Here is a 13155-nt window from a genome sequence, read left to right as displayed (position 1 = left end):
GTAGTGATCTTCAACAGGTATGGTACATGTGCTGAGTAACTTCATTATCAACTTGGTTGGCCTAGAAGAAACCCAGATACTTGATACAAACCTTTTGTTTCTGGTGAGTTGTAAGGATGTTTCTAAGAGAGATTTGCAATGGACCCAACATACAGATTTCATTGTCATCCATGTGGTATTCATTCGATTCATCAAATAACATATAACATCATCATATAACAACTGGGAGAGGAAGGGAAACCCTATTCTCTCTGAGAGAAAGCAAAATACGTCCATCTGTATCTTCTGCCTATGGATAGTTCTCAAACTTTGGGACTTGGACTGAATTATACCTCTGACTTGTCTTTTCTTTCAGTTTGCAGATAGTGGAGTATCACATATTCATGTGAGCCAACTCTCCTAATAACATCATAAACATCATCCTCTCCCTCCCCTCTATTAATTCTGCTTCACTAAAGAACCCTAATAGACCCTCTACTTCCCCCTGGCCGCTGTGCTGGAAGGAGGCCAAGATGGCTGGTGAGCTAGCCAAGGCTCAGGTCACCCGGCCTGGTGGTGACAAGATCTTCGGGAAGATCATCTGAGGGAAATCCCCACCAAAATCATTTTTGAGGATGACTGGTGTCTTGCTTTCCATGACATTTCCCCTCAAGCATCAACCCATTTTCTGGTGATCCCCAAGAAACATATATCCCAGATTTCTGTAGCTGAAGATGATGATGAAAGTCTTCTTGGACATTTGATGATTGTTGGAAAGACATGTGCTGCTGATCTGGGCCTAAAGAAGGGCTATCGCATGGTGGTGAATGAAGGTGTAGATGGTGGCCAGTCTGTCTACCATGTTCATCTCCATGTTCTTGGGGGTTGTCAGATGCACTGGCCTCCTGGTTAAGCGTGCTCCAGGGTAACTTTCCTCCTCTAGGTAGAGATGAGTTTTGCAAGTTCCAATATGTGTTAAATGGCAGGTATTTTTTTTCCTATGTGTGAAACTACTGAAGACATTTAAAAATCTATGCCTAGAGACACAGGGGGCGGCTTGCAGATCACCAGGTACCGGATTGCAGAACAGCGGATCGCCAGGAACAGAGAAACCTAACAGCCAGGAGTCTCCACGAGGATCCCACCCCCACCCATCACTCTCCACCGGAGCGGAGAGGCTCCATCCCGCCAAAGCCGCCCGGCACCAGCAGCACGACAAAGGGACCTGTCGGCAGAACACCCGCCCAATCGCGATCGCAACTACCCGGCGGGGGGCCGCCCAACCCAGCCCGCAACCACCCCAACTGAACTCGGATTGCAACAACAACTGACGACCTACAGGGTGAGTACCCAACAGGGGACAGTGAATCCCTCAAGGGAGACCAGAGCTGGAGGGAATCCCCAGACCCTGACCTAGACTCCCTACCCCAACACCCGGACCACAGGACCCACTAAAACTGGGAACTGTTCGAGAGCTCCACCAGCCGGTGGAGCACACTCTGCTGGCCAGGCCAGAGCAAGAGCGCCCCTGGAAGGGAGCTTAAATGCCCAAGCCAGGAACAGCGCCCCTGGGTCAAGACTACCAACAGTAGAAGAAATTTGAACTGTGTCCTCCAGGCTGCATAACCTAGGTGGTATACACATTAGCACAGGCCTAACGAGCGCGCTCCAGGCTGGGGCCGGAACCAGGCCCGGGGACCGGCGCCTGAACAAAGCAAAAAGGGTCAGAAGTGGGGCTGTGGCTCAAATGGTAGGGTGCCAGCCTTGAGCTGAAGAGCTGAGGGACAGCACCCAAACCTAGAGTTCAAGCCCACAACCAGCCCAAAACAAACAAACAAAAACACATCAGGAGCCCATAGCAGACTCCAGTATTTGGGAGAGTGCATCCAGAGCATCTGATCTTCCCAAGAGCACCCGCAGGAGCAAACACAAGCAGTCTAGGCTGCTCAACCCTTCCAAAGGCGGGAATTGCTACAGCAGAGAGCTGAGAATCCTAAGTAAGTCAGAATAGCAGCTGGAAATAGGCTCCCAACAGAATCCAGATCAGGCACAGACTCTCTCTACCAATACAGAATCAGCAACCAAGCAAAGACAGACACACCAAAACAAGATTGAAGAGCAGTCTCCTGAACCCCCATGCGAAAATCACAGAGAAAAATCACAAGGTTTACCACTACCCAGGACAGCAAGCTCACCTCAAAAGCCAGCAGCCACGCAGGGGAGAGCCTCAGTGGGAGCAAAGCAGGAATGGAAGACAAAAGCTACATCCAAGGGTTGCTGGAGGCAATGACTCAAGAAATAAAGCGAGAAATGGATCAGAAATTGAAAGAGCACAAGGATGAACTATCAAAAGATATACAGGACATCAAACAAAAGTTGGATGCAAAAATAGAAGCTGCACAAACCTCAGTAAGAAGTGAGATAAACGCCAAATTAGAGGTAATGCATACTGATCTCACCTCATTGAGAGGTGAGATCAGTACTCTGAGAACCAACATTGAATCCATAAAGGGATCCATTTCCACCATGCAAACCACAATAGAAGCCACGGTCAACAGAGTGAATGAAATGGAAGGTAGAGTGTCAGATACAGAAGACAGAATACACCAACTGGACCAAAAAGTGACAGATATGGAAAAATCACTCAAATTAAACCAAAGGGAAATTCAAGAGCAAGCAGATAATGCTAAAAAATTTAACCTTCGCATAATCGGAGTGGACGAAGGTGAGGAATTCCAGAGCAAGGGAATGCAACACCTATTTAACAAGATAGTCAATGAAAATTTTCCCCACCTCAAAAACGACCATCTTAACTACATCACAAAAGCTTATCGAACACCCAACAAGCAAGATCCCAGGAGAAACACTTCTAGGCACATTATAGTAACAATGATGGATCTGAATAATAAGGAAACAATCCTGCATGCAGCAAAAATGAAGAAGGAGCTATACTACAACGGGAAAAAAATTAGAATCACTGCAGATCTCTCCACACAAACAATGAATGCAAGAAAAGCCTGGGAAAGCACCATACGAGCCCTGAGAGCCAATAACTGCCAACTCAGACTGATATACCCGGCAAAGCTAGCATTCACATTCGATGGAGAACTGAAAACTTTTAATAGCAAAGAAAAACTAAATGAATACATAAACATTAAGCCAGCATTACAAAGAATTCTAAGAGGGGGGACACAACCTGAAGAAAGCAACCAGGAACTGGGACCTGCCCCAAACAGGCATTACTCAAAGTCTAACTGAGCAAGCACAGGAGGAAAGGAAAGAAGAAAAACTTAGGAAAACGGAATGGCAGGGACAACAATGCATCTCTCTATACTTTCTCTTAATATAAATGGGCTGAATTCGCCAATTAAAAGAAAACCAACTGAGGACTGGATCAGAAAACAAGACCCATCCATCTGTTGCCTTCAGGAGACCCACCTCTCAGCCAAACATACAAACAAACTCAGAGTTGAAGGGGTGGAAAAGGATCTACCAATCAAATGCCCCCAATAAGAAAGCAGGTGTAGCTATTCTGATATCTGACAAAATAAACTTTTCATTAAAATCAGTACAGAAAGACAAGGACGGACACTACATATTAATAAAGGGAACAATCCAAGAGGAGGATATAACCATCATCAACTTATATGCCCCAAATATCGGTGCACCCAGATATGTTAAACAAATGCTCTCAAACTTACAGAATAAAACAGATCCCAATACGATAATACTAGGAGACTTTAACACGCCACTCTCACCAAAGGACAGGTCTACCAACCAGAGGATTGGCAAAGAAGCTACCGAATTAAGTGAGGCCATACTTCAAGCGGAATTAACTGACATCTACCGAGTATTTCACCCTAAAACAACACAGTACACATTCTTCTCAGCAGCTCATGGAACTTTCTCCAAAATAGACCATATCATAGTTCATGCAAGGAACTTAAGCAAATACAAAGGGATCGACATAATCCCCTGTATCCTATCTGACCACAGTGGAATCAAGCTAGCTCTCAATAACAAAGCATACCGCAGAAATTTCTCTAATACATGGAAATTGAACAGCACACTCCTTAACAAGGCCTGGGTAACAGAAGAGATCAGAGAAGAAATAAAGCATTTCCTACAACTCAATGAAAATGAAAACACCTCACAAAGAAACTTGTGGGACACAGCAAAAGCAGTCCTGAGGGGCAAATTTATTGCCCTCAGTGCCCACATCAAGAGAATGGAGACAGACCAAGTAAATAATCTCATGTTGCAACTAAAACAGCTAGAAAAACCAGAAAAAATGGGACCTAAAGCTACTAGACGAAGCCAGATAACCAAATTGAGAGCAGAGATTAACCAATTAGAAAATCAGAAAACCATAACCAAAATAAACCAAACAAAAAGCTGGTTCTTTGAAAAAATAAACAAAATTGATGGCCCGTTGGCAAGATTAATTAAAAAAAGAAGAGAGGAAACCCATATTAATAGGATTAGGGATGCCACGGGAAACATCACAACACCTACCCAAGATATCCAAACAATTCTAACAGACTACTTTCAAAAGCTATACTCTCTAAAGGAAGAAAATCTGGCGGAAATGGATGCATTTTTAGAGAAATCCAAGTTACCCAAACTGAGCAAAGAAGAAGTTAACCAATTAAATAAGCCAATATCCTATAATGAGATACAGGAAGCTATCAAAAGTCTTCCAACAAAAAAAAGCCCAGGACCAGATGGATTCACAGCAGAATTCTATAAGACCTTTAAAGAAGAACTAATACCCATACTCCTCAAGCTCTTCAGAGAAACAGAGAAGGAGGGAGCTATCCCAAACTCATTCTACGAAGCCAATATCACACTCATCCCCAAACCAGGCAAAGACCCAACCAAAAAGGAGAATTACAGGCCAATCTCCTTGATGAACACAGATGCAAAGATCCTTAACAAGATTCTAGCTAACAGAATCCAGAAACACATTAAAAAAATAATACACTATGATCAGGTAGGCTTCATCCCAGAGACACAGGGATGGTTTAACATACGTAAGTCAATAAATGTAATCCAGCATATCAACAGAGCCAAGGTCAAGAATCACATGATTATCGCCACAGATGCAGAAAAGGCCTTTGATAAAATTCAACATTCATTCATGCTAAAAGCTCTGGAGAAAATAGGAATAGAAGGAACATTTCTAAAAACAATAAAACCCATTTATGACAGACCAATAGCCAATATTATACTTAATGGGGAAAAGCTACAACCAATCCTCCTAAAAACAGGAACAAGGCAAGGATGTCCACTGTCTCCACTCCTCTTCAACATAGTCCTAGAACCCTTAGCCAGGGCAATAAGGCAAGAAAAAGACATTAAAGGGATCCGCATAGGGAAAGAAGAAGTTAAACTATCCCTTTTTGCAGACGACATGATACTATACCTCCACGATCCCAAAAACTCCATCCCCAAACTTTTAGAAATCATAAGTCACTTCGGCAAAATAGCAGGATACAAAATAAACCCACAAAAATCAGTTGCCTTCCTATACACTGATAACACACAGGAAGAGAGGGAAATAAGGGGAGCAACCCCATTCACAATAACCTCCCAAAAAATAAAATATTTAGGAATTAACCTAACCAAAGATGTAAAAGAACTATTTAATGAGAACTATAAAAAGTTAAAGAAAGAAATTGCAGAAGACACTAGGAAATGGAAAGACCTCCCATGCTCCTGGATAGGCCGACTTAATATAGTAAAGATGGTGATACTTCCAAAACTAATATACAAATTCAAGGCAATTCCTATTAAAATCCCAATGACGTATATCACTGAAATACAGAAAACAGTCCAAAAATTTATATGGAACAACAAAAGACCTAGAATAGCCAAAACAATTCTAGGGGATAAAGACAATATGGGAGGGCTATCCATGCCGAACTTCAAACTCTACTACAGAGCTATAATCACAAAGACAGCATGGTACTGGCACAAAAACAGACCCGAAGACCAATGGAACAGAATAGAAGATCCAGATATAAATCCACAGGCCTACAGCCAGCTGATATTCGACAAAGGAGCCAAAGACATACAATGGAAGAAACACAGCCTCCAACCGCTGGTGCTGGGAAAACTGGGCAGCCACATGCAGAAAACTAAAAGTGGACCCCAGCCTATCACCATGCACCAACATCAACTCAAAATGGATTAAAGACCTTAACATTAAACCTGAATCTCTGAAACTACTGCAGGACAGAGTAGGAGAGACACTTGAACTAATAGGCACAGGAAGGAACTTCCTGAACAGAGTCCCAGGGTCACAACAAGTTGGAGAGAGACTCGACAAATGGGACTACCTTAAAATAAAAAGCTTCTGCACAGCTAAATCTATCGCAACTAAGCTAGAAAGACAACCAACTAATTGGGAAAAAATATTTACCAGCAATATATCAGACAAGGGGTTAACATCCTGTATATACAGGGAACTCAAGAAACTAATCCCTCCCAAACCTAACAAACCAATTACTAAATGGGCAAGGGAACTAAAGAGGGACTTCTCAAATGAAGAAATAAAAATGGCAAAGAAACACATGAGGAAATGTTCATCATCCCTGGTGGTGAAGGAAATGCAAATAAAGACAACCCTGAGATACCACCTTACCCCAGTCAGAATGTCCCACATCCACAAATCAGCCAACGACAAATGCTGGAGGGGATGTGGAGAAAGAGGAACCCTGTTACACTGCTGGTGGGAATGTACACTTATACAACCACTTTGGAAAGCAGTCTGGAGGGTCCTTAGAAAGCTAAAGATTGACCTCCCTTACGACCCAGTCATACCACTTCTAGGCATCTACCCTGAACAACAGGAACCAATATACAAGGACACGTGCACCTCCATGTTTATTGCAGCACTGTTCGCAATAGCCAGGATATGGAAACAACCTAGATGCCCCACCACAGATGAATGGATCCAAAAATTGTGGTATCTATACACAATGGAATATTATGCAGCCATTAGAAATGACAAAATAATGGCATTTGCAGGGAAATGGATGGAGCTAGAAGGAATCATGTTGAGCGAGGTAAGCCAAGAACGAAGAGACAAACGGTACATGGTCTCCCTGATAAGTGGATGCTAAATCCAAAAGGTTAGGTGATACGACAAAACTAACAGGACTTAAGAAACAAAGAACTCCCGCTCATCTGGTTGAACCACTACTAAATATCCCCATGCTGCTGATCACAAATATGGTATATAACATGTGAACACTGTTATATATTACAGACTGTGGTAGACAATTTGCTCCAGGGAAGTTAGAATGAACTTGTGACTTTGAAATTATGTAATCATTTAATCACAATCAAAAAAAAAAAAAAAGAACCTCGGGGAAGGGAGGGAGGGAGGGGATGGTAGGGGGAAAACAATGGAGGGGGTAACAATGTTCAAGAGGAAGTGTACTCATAACCTCACTCATGTAACTGTAACCCTCTGTATAGTAGCTTTACAATAAAAAAAAAAACAAAAAACAAAAAAAAAAAAAACAAAAAAAAAAAAAAAGAAAGGGTAGTACATAGATTTTCTTTAGGCTTGGGGTTATCTAGCATCTTCTGTAAAATAATAATAATAGCAATTAATAATAATATTTAGGCTTTGAGGGCTACATGGCTTCTGTCACAACTCTTTTTTTGAGGTGTGCATATACTGGTGATTGAACTTAGGGTATTTTAATTGCTAGACTAGGGCTCTACCACTTGCGCCATGCCTCTAGACCCAATAGTCAGTTCTTTGTGTGAAAGAAGCCAGAGACATACTTGCTATGTACTAATAAAACTTTATAGAAACAGACAGTAAACTGTCATTTACCTACTCCTAATGATTCTTCTAACTGTTGCTAGCACATGATTTTGTGTCAAAAAGAAAAACAATAGAGTTTAGGCAAAGGGGATTAGCAGCTAACATCTACATTTTGCTTATACATTAATAGAAAATTGTTATTCTTCCACTTCCAGGCAATTTTGAGCTCTTTGGCATTCTTTGTAAGTTAAGGACTATAATTACATCTAGAAGCATTAATATGCAATGACAAAATGTCTGAGCCTATGGACACGAAAGGAGGATTTTTATTTATTTTTGTCGGTTGTGGGGCTTGAACTCAGGGACTGGGCACTGTCCCTGAGCATTTTTGCTCAAGGCTAGTGCTCTACCACTTTGAACCACAGCACCACTTCTGGTATTTTGAGTGGTTAATTGGAGACTTTTCTGCCTGGGCTGGCTTCAAACCATGGTCCTCATATATCAGCCTCCTGAATAGCTGGAATTACAGGTGTGAGCCACAGGTGCCTGTCTGAAGATTTTTATATTTATGTGACTCAAAACATATGATTCTTATCTAAAATAATACAACTCTATCTTTCCTGTTACTTAATTTGCTATTGGTTTGTGGTATTTTTAGTGGACAAGCATTGTTTTGTAGATGGAGCAGAAGGAAGGAAACACAGAAGAAAAAAAAAAAAATCTATGCCTAATAAAAGACTTCATTGCATGGTGAAAAAAAAAAAGAACCCAAATAGAGTACCTAAGTCTGTGTCTCACACCCTCTGTAATAGTAAGACTGAAAAACACCTAGATAGTGGCTCGAACACCACTGTGGCCATTCTTTTACTTATTTATTTTTCAAAAACATGATGCGTTTATCACTATATACATGTCCCAGAATAAATACTTGTACAGGTCAGATATGACTCTTCTAAGTCATGATGAAGTATCCAGAAGCAGTGTCGTAACTGCACAGGTGATGCTTTGTTACCTGTTTTCTCTTCATCAGATCCCCATGGTGTAGTCTCCTGCCTTGGACAGCTCATGGCTAAAAAGGGACTCAGAGGAGAGACAAGGTGAGGTGAAGGGAAGAAGGGAGGTAGTATCACTCCAGGGCAAACACGTGGGTAATGTCAGTCAGTTCACCTTAGCTTCTGGACAAGAAGACTCCATAATTTTTATTTTTAAAATCAGATTTCAGTATCTAATTTATTTATTTTTTTGCTAGTCCTTTGACTTGAACTCTTAGGGCTTGGGTGCTGTCCCTGAGCCTCTTTGTGCTCAATGCTAGAATTCTACCACTTGAGCTACCGTGACACTTCTGGATTTTTCTAGGTAATTTATTGGAGATAAGAGTCTCACAGGGCTGGGAATGTGGCTTAGTGATAGAGTGCTTGCCTAGCATGCATGAAGCCCTGGGTTCAGTTCCTCAGTACCACACAAACAGAAAAAGCTGGAAGGGGCACTGTGACTCAAGTGGTAGAACACTAACTTTGAGCACAGAGAGGCTCAGGGACAGAACCCAGGCCCTGAGTTCAAGCCTCAGGACTGGCAAAGAAAAAAAGAAACAAAGAAGGAAAGGAAGAAAGAAAGAAAGAAAGAAGGAGGGAGAGAAGGAAGGGAGGGAGGGAAGGAGGGAAGGAGAGAGGAAGGAAGGAAGGAAGGAAGGAAGGAAGGAAGGAAAGGTAAGGAAAGGAAAGGAAAGGAAACAAAGCATTGCACAGACTTTTCTATCTGGACTGACTTCAAACCATGATCCTCAGCTCTCAGCCTCCTGAGTAACTAGGATTATAATCATGAGCCACTGGCATCTGGCTTCCTTATCTCATATATTAATACCTAGGGTTGCTTTTTGTCTCAAATGATAGCTAAAAGTGCCCAAATGATATTATCCAAAAAGAAATGCACTTTTTACCTGACTTATGTAACTATACATCACCTTTATAATAACAATGAAAAATAAAAACAGACAAACAATCCCAGAAAGTGATGTCATGGTGAGGAATAACAATAGAAGCAACATCTGCAAGATCTTACATTGTGATAAAAATTTGGTTTCTATGTATATATGAATAACTTTGTTTTGGGTGACCAAGCCTTAAAGATGAGACAGAGACAGAGAGAGAGAGAAAGAGAGAGAGAGAGAGAGAAAGACAGACAGAGAGAGAGAATGAAAAAGAGAGAGAGATCTTTTTGCCAGGACAAAAGAATCTATGGCAGTTTTTATTATGAGAACAAACAGAAAGATTAGGGCTCTTCATCACACAAGAAACTCTAGCTACAGCCCATAAATCAAGAAGCAATGAGAAGGCGAGCAGATCCCATAGTGCAGCTACCAAGAGGGACACTTAAAACCCAGCAAAGCTCCTGTCAGGACACAGAAAAGTAAATAGAAATCTACACATCAGGAAATAATGGAAGTTATTATTTCACAGACCAACACAGATTGAAAACTTAAACATGCTTGGTAAGTTTGTAAATATCTGGAGTGGAGCTAATGAAGAGGGTGAATATGAGGATGAATATGATTTATGTGGTCACATGCATATATGAAAATAGAACAATGTAACATGTTGAAGTTGTTTTTAAGAGGGGGGCAGTGGGATAAGAGAAAGTTGTAGAGGAGGTAAAATTGATTGGGATATATTGTATGCATTTGTGGAAATGTCATAATGAGTTCTACCCCTATACAAGTAATGTATACTAACAAAAAAGAAAAAAAATGTTGGGCCCAGCACCTGTGGCATGCTTGCAATCCTAGCTATTCAGGAGACTGCAACTGAGCATCACAGTTTGAAGCTAGCCCAGGTAGAAATGTCAGTGAGACTTTTAGCTCCAATTAACTACCAAAAAATCTGGACATATAGTGGGAGAGTGTTAGTTGTAAGCACTCATATGCACACATACACATATATGCATATATTTGTGGCCTAAAGTATGTTTCCCCTAGTACATTAACAATGAATGAACACATTTCTTTTTTTTTCCTTCATTGTTCATTTTAGACCAAAACTTGTTATACAAAAGTCCTTTACAACTTAAAAAGTGTCCCTTCAGATTGAGATCTATAGGTATGAGAGAATGATGGAAGAGGTAATATTGATCAAGACACACTGTACTCATAAACTGAAATGTTGGATTGAAACCCTTTCCTACAACCACTTAAAGTAAATAAATAAGAAAATGTAAGAAGCACCCCTTCAGGAGGAATATTGGCATTCTTTCTAGTACACATTTTGTGTGTGAAATAGTAAAGAAGTTAAAATTTATTTTCCATTAAATTTGTTGAAAATATAGCTGGAAGTGAAAAATAGGGCCCAGTTGTCTTCCAGAGGCCATGGTGAATACACACATTAAGTATACTTCCTTTTATCCCAATTTATTAGCATGTATTATTTCATTGTGGTATTTCCACATACATAAAAAGGTACCCCAATCAACTTCATCCCTTCTGTCATTCCCCTTCATTTTGTTTCTTGAAGCAATTTCAACAGACTCCACTGTTGTACTTTCATACATGTATATTAAGTACTTTTACAATATTTATCCCACTACACCCTTTCTTTTTGCCCTCCCCTTCTCACTTTTATCCACCCACAAACAGGTCCCATTTTACATTCCTGCCATTCACTTCTAAACTCTCGAGTCCACATATGAGTGAGAGTATGTGGAAAACATTTGTTTTTCTCACGCTAGCTTCTTTTAACATGATCCTCTCTAGTTTCATCTATTTTACTGTGAATGGCATAAGGATATTATTTGGTAGGTCATGGGACTTGAACTCAAGGCCTGGGTACTGTCTCTGAGCTTTTCTACCACTTTAAGCCATAGCTCCACTTCTGTTTTTTTTTTAGGAATTAATTGGAGGTAATAGTCTCAGGGACTTTTCTGCCTGGTCTGGATTTGAACTATGGTCCTCCAATCTCCCCCTCCTGAGTAGCTAAGATTATAAGCATGAGCCACCATCACCCGGCTGGCATTTAAAGTGAAGTATTTTCTTTGATTTGCTTGAAATAGAAGAGTTTCTCAAAGCACAGTGTCTGGATTGGCATCAGGATACCTGGAGAATAGTTTAAATATAAAAGTCTTCAGTATTGCTGTAGACACCCACTCCAGGTTCAGAACCCCAGGTTTTGTATTTTTAACAAGCTTCACACATGATTCCTAATGCTGGTAAAATTTGAGCCCTATGTAGAATTAAAACAAATGGTCCACTGCATTCATTTATTATATATAATGGTCCGATATTAGAGTATTCTCTCACTAATGAGATACCTAGGTGAAGATGTTTTAAATTAAGGGCTAGCTTCAACATAAAAGAAAAGAAAAAGATTTTTAAAAAACCTCTTTGGTATTCATTAGAATGACATCTACAGCTAAGGTTTTAAGCTTCTCTTGAAATTTCTGAGGTACATTCTCAGTAAGAAAATTTTCGAAATTTTCTATGAAACATATCTCAGCAGTTTTCTGACAGCAATTGGAAAATTTTGAAAAACATTGTTCCAAGGATGAGAATTTACTAAGCTTGAGTGTGTCATTGACTTTTGAATAGTTCAATGTCACTGTTAAGACATCAGGGCATATTTTTTTTTCTGGTATCATCCCAGCCTCAAAGGAAGGCAGTTCAAGAACCATTAAAGTGGCTTTTCACAAATTCTGTGGGATCATCTTTAAGAGCTGTAATAGCTATTGCATGGCATCTATAGTTCCAGTTGCTTAGGAGTCTGGAGTGGGAGAATTGTGTGTGTGTGTGTGTGTGTGTGTGTGTGTGTGTGTGTGTGTGCCAGTTCAGGGGCTTGAACTTAGGGCCTGGGCACTGTCCCTGACCTTTCTTGTTCAAGGCTAGAACTCTACCACTTCTGGATTTTTTGGTAGTTAATTAGAAATAACAGTCTCAAAGACTTTCTTTCTTTCTTTCTTTTCTTTCTTTTTTCCTTTCTTTCTTTCTTTCTTTCTTTCTTTCTTTCTTTCTTTCTTTCTTTCTTTCTTTCTTTCTTTCTTTCTTTCTTTCTTTCTCTCTCTCTCTCTTTCTTTCTTTCTTTCCTTTCTTTTTGTCAGTTGTGGGGCTTGAACTCTGGGCCTGGGCACTGTCCCTCAACTCTTCAGGTCAAGTCAAGCACTCTACCACTTTAGCCACAGTGCCACTTGCAGTTTTCTTGTGGCTTATTGGAGATAAGTCTCACAGGCTGGCTTTGAACCGCAATCCTCAGATCTCAGCCTCCTGAGTAGGATTACAGGTGTGGGCCACCAGTGCCTGGCTTCAAAGACTTTGCTTCTCCATTGGCTTTGAACCTAAATCCTTAGATCTCAGCCTCCTGAGTAGCTAGGATTACAGGCAAGAGCCATCAGCACTTTTGTGGGAGGACCATCTG

General features: G+C 40.8%; 1 pseudogene; it reads left to right on the top strand.

Annotated features, from left to right (window-relative positions):
* The first annotated feature begins 512 nt into the window (after window positions 1-512).
* Window positions 513-1019, top strand: LOC122117235 (annotated as a pseudogene).
* The last annotated feature ends 12136 nt before the right edge of the window (window positions 1020-13155 follow it).

The sequence above is a fragment of the Dipodomys spectabilis genome, unplaced genomic scaffold (assembly GCF_019054845.1).
Source record: "Dipodomys spectabilis isolate Male_0828 unplaced genomic scaffold, ASM1905484v1 ptg000140l, whole genome shotgun sequence".
Lineage (NCBI taxonomy): Eukaryota > Metazoa > Chordata > Mammalia > Rodentia > Heteromyidae > Dipodomys > Dipodomys spectabilis.
Note: the sequence above shows the minus strand (reverse complement) of the source record. Positions and strands in the feature narration are given on the sequence as shown.